Source organism: Habropoda laboriosa, unplaced genomic scaffold, assembly GCF_001263275.1.
Source record: "Habropoda laboriosa isolate 0110345459 unplaced genomic scaffold, ASM126327v1 scaffold50, whole genome shotgun sequence".
NCBI classification, from domain to species: Eukaryota; Metazoa; Arthropoda; class Insecta; order Hymenoptera; family Apidae; genus Habropoda; species Habropoda laboriosa.
Window position 1 is genome coordinate 378,917 of NW_017100159.1, and position 4,887 is coordinate 383,803.

Below are 4,887 nucleotides of genomic sequence, written 5' to 3' on the forward strand. Positions count from 1 at the left end.
TATAAAAAAATAAAATGAGAAAATATATTAATTCTAAAATTTTCCTTCATATGTTTATAGAGGAAAAAAAACAAAAATACAAGGTATCTTAAGTTTTAATGCACAAATATCAAGATCATATAGAGCAAGTTAAAATAAGAAAAATTAGATTTAGAAAATAAGATTTTCTAAAATATTTTCACATTTTTGTATTTTATATACAGTGCTGTTCATTTGAATAGCCTTGGGTAAAAATATATATGTTTATGTTAAAGAAAGGAATTGTGGGCAAAATTCTTGCTTATTAGTTAGATCTGTTTACAATATGAAATTGTAAATGACATATGTTTACATCGATGTGTACATTTGCAAGAAACTTTGTGTTTGTAAATATAAGATGCTTCCTCAAATGTTTAGTCACAGTTAGTTGTTGCTTTGCGATAGATCAGACAAGAAATATCCGCAACAACTCTACATTTCACATCCATGTTAAGTATTATACCCATTATTTTTTGTATCATTATTATCATTGTGCTAATATGGGTCGCGGAAGTTTATTGACTGTTGAAGAAATTGGAAAAATTAAAGTTTTAAAAGAAGGAGGGTATTCAAACTGAGAAATTGGAAAAAGAATTAATATGAGTGCTAAGGTAATTAATAATTTTTCTAATAACCCTGAAAATTATGGAAAAAATTATAAAGGGAGAACAAAATGAACTACAACGGAGAGGAAAAGGAGATCAAACAGGAAGTTGGAACAAAAGCGTCAGTTTCAACTATTAGACGAGTCATACAAAGTGTTCCATATATAAAACGCAGTACATTGCAAAGAAAACCTGCATCAATAAAAAGGCATATTGAAGCCCGACTCCAATTTGCTAGAATGCATATGAGTTGGACTCATCAATGGCACAATATAATTTTCTCAGATGACAAAAAATTCAATCTGGATGGACCAGGTGGATTTTCTTATTACTATCATGATTTACGGAAAGAGGATCGAATTCTTTCTCGACGTCATTCATCACTTGATTCCGTTATGATATGGGATTCAGTCCGAGGCTATTCAAGTGAACAGCATTGTATATATATGTATGAACTTTTTTCTTGTTTTAATTATCTCTGTATACTCTTGAAGCTTGTCTTCTAAAACATTGGGCATCCCATATATTGTGTTATTATTTGAAAATTACATTTTTAATTATGGAAATATATAATAATTCTAAAATACTTTTATATGTCGTTATTTTTAGCCTGAACCATATAATTTTTAATTTGACTGTAATTTAACTATAACTTGATGATAAATCTTATGATTAAATTAAAAGATGTTTATAATCTATTTATTTGTACAGAACTAATTTTTCTGTGTATGGGAATTTTAATATTTGTTTTTAATACACTAAAGTTCATAAAGATTAACCTTAGTTATTTTAAGTGTTCTTTGCATGTAGCATTGATTACATAAAAAATGTAGTTATAGAAAGCATTTATGTTTGTTGTAAATATCAATGTTTTATTTAAGGGAATTTAATAAATGTAATTAGTAATTTTAATTTTTTAAACAGTGAAAGAATTGATTAAATTAATTAAATGCAAATTAATAAAATTTATCAGTTATGTACTGTTTTCATTGAAATTACAGTTCTTCATGTACGATAAAGTGCAGAAAATTTAATGATGAGCTTGTGGAAACAACGTTCAATTTACAACCTCCAGCTGCAAGTACAAAGTCTACCTCGAGATCTAGAACTGTTTCAATTTCTACCACTCCTATGGAGTCTATTGTTCCACATCAAAAACGTTCCAAGTCCTATTCAGGTGTCTACAAATCTTTCTCAATCAGATAGATGTAATAGATGAACAAGTAGACCAGGGGGATCAAATGCTTCTGGGTGAAAAAATAAAAATAAACAAAAGATTTAGGAAGGTGGAAACCAACAGATGATCTGGCATTAATCACTGGTGTACAATAGACAAACGATTTAAAAATGGTATTCATTTTTATTTCATTGTACACATTTAATATAAATATTTAGTTATTTTAAATTATTTTTATTAAAATAATACAATTTGATCAATCATTTTATATGCTCTGAAAATAATGAGATAATAATATATAAAATTCATTGGTGTAAATTAGGTTCACAGAGGTACAAAATTTTCTTGCCGCAAGAAATACAACAAAGATGGTATGCTTTGCTTTATGATAGTGTAGTTTCAAGAGTAGCAGTTCAAGTTATGCGAAATTTACATCCAGAATTAATTGCTAGTGTACAAGCTAGGACTTTATGCAGGGTGTTCCGTAACTCCTCGAACACCCGGAAATGGGGGGTTGCTGGGGTGACTCTGAACAACTTTTTCCTTTACCAAAATGTTGGTTGAAGCTTCGTTTTTGAATTATTAACGAAAAACACTGGCCAATCAGAGCGCGCGTAGAGCCCGCGCCCAGGCACGGAGAGCAGAGACTCATTCGCGCGCGATCGTGAACAAATGCGTACGCGAGACTTCACGGTTATCGATCGCTGTCAAAAAAATTTGACTTTGCACCGCTATTTTTATAAGGCTTAGAGAAATGGATTTTTGCCGTCATTCCGATGTTTCTATAACAATACATACAGTGGAGGATAAAAGTATTCATACACTCTATAAAATGGAATAACTTTTTTAAAATTGGGCCAAACGATTTGAGTTTTTTTGAGAAGTTAGAAAGATTAGTTTACTAGATGACGTCATGTCAAAAAATTTTTGAAAAAACTGCAATTAGTCGGAATCGCGAAGAAAATAGCGAAGGTCGTTTTTACAACTTTTTTATCTGAGTTCGTAATGAAAATTTAAAAAATACGTTTTGCAGATCAATGTTAATTATACACACGCTGAAAATTTCATCGAAATCGGTTAATGTTGCTATGAGCTACAAACGGTTAAAGATTATGAAAATCCCACTATTTCACAACTTTCGGTCTAGGACTGTAATAAATCTGCAGATTCTTACATCTTTCGATGCCTGTCGCTTGTTTTTTCATTCACCGATTTCAATGAAATTTTCGGCGTGTGTATAATTGACATAGATCTACAAAACGTATTTTTTTTTTTTTTTTTTTGTTACATGAAGAACAAATAAGTCGTTTAATAACTGTGTTCGATACTTTTATTCGTTATCATCATATTCGCATGAATAAAGTGTTTTATTACTTATGGAAAATTTACCCATTCGTCCACGAATTAATCTGCTTCGACGAAAGTGAGTCTATGTGTCGATTCTGACCTTTCCAGACAATCCGAGACAGCTGATGTTACGACGGGTTGGCGAACTCATAATCGGCCCTCGCCAAACGTGGCGCGGCCCGCGGGGAAAGTGGGGAAAAAACAGAAGACGTCGGCGTTCGACGTTTATTGTTGTCGATGTCGGTGTCTATTGTTTCTATGTTCTATTGTTTCTTAACGAACGTCCACCTGGAAGAATCATTCTGCTAACCGTAGAAGAAAGATGTATCGTACTAACTCTGAATGTTACGCAATGTTTTTGACATTCGCGCAGTGCAGTGGAAATGCCACCGCTGCCGCTGCGCGATACCGCGAATTGCATTCCGGCGAACATGTACCACGTGCGGCAGCCTTCCGCGGGTTAGCCGACAGAAGACGTCGAACGCCGCGACGTTTTCTGTTCTTAATTTTTCTGATACTGAAGAGATGATTAACGATACAGAATTAATTGAACAGAAAGATGAGTTAGTAGATGCAGAACTTATTGCAGCAGATAAGAGGAATAAGAGGGAGATAAAAGTATTAGAAAATGAACTGAATGCATAGATGGCAAGTTCTAGTCGACAGTGTAACGGGGGTGAATCCACCAGACTTTGATAATCAAACTTCAGTAATACTTAGAGGAAGACTTGTTAGGTATTTAATGAGATCACGAGAGGTAATTTTAATACATTGTTTACATCATATTAAATGGAATAAAATTTCTACTTGACCATTAATAATGTGTTAATTAAATATGAATTATTTTGCACTTCAAAAATTAATTCTTTGCTTAGATTACTGTAGGTTGTTCAACAAAAGATCACAATGTGGATGTTGATTTAACGTTGGTAGGACCAGCTTGGAAAGTTTTACGAAGGCAAGGAACTATTCGGTTAAGGAACAATGGAGACTTTTTCCTTTCTTCAGAGGGAAAGCGACCTATTTTTGTAGATCGTAGGCCTATTCTTGCAGGAAATAAAATGAAACAATAATAACAGCGTAATTGAGGTATTGAATTTTATTTTTAATTTCATATAAAACATGAAATAACAAATTAAAAAAAGTATTAGTAATATTTCTTCAACGAGGCATATATAACATTCTTAATACTTTTTTTAGATTGCAGGTTTAAGATTTAGATTCTTAATAAATCAAGAACTTATTTCTGTTATATGCCAAGAAGTAGTGAAACTGAATTTGAAACCATGAGTCCTTTATTTTATTCCATAAATATGCAGCACTAATAAAAGTGGAATATTGTCTTGTACATATTTATTATATTATTAGAAGTTTTGTATAAAACACATAATTGTTCCATTAAGAGAATAATAAATTTTCCTCAGTTTTGTATATTGTAATTTTGTTTCCTAATTAGTAGCAATTTACATTTGCATTTAATTATTTAATTCATCCAAATATTAAATCTGTTGAAATAGTTATAGTCATATATTTATTTAAATCAATTACACGTTAATGGTTTCATCAATTTTAATTGTGTAATTAGTCAAATTACTTATTTCATATTTGATAATTATGAATGATTTGAACTTTTCTTTTCTTTTAATAAATTTTGAAATATAATAAAGAAACGAATAATGTAAATGTTTTTAAATGGTTGTGACTTAATTTTTTATCACTATTATACATTTATGTGTATAG

The 4,887-nt window shown here is 31.1% G+C and overlaps 1 pseudogene; it reads left to right on the top strand.

Moving 5' to 3' along the window:
* The window catches only part of LOC108577251, a 4,697-nt pseudogene extending 260 nt beyond the window's left edge, over nt 1–4,437 (top strand).
* The last annotated feature ends 450 nt before the right edge of the window (nt 4,438–4,887 follow it).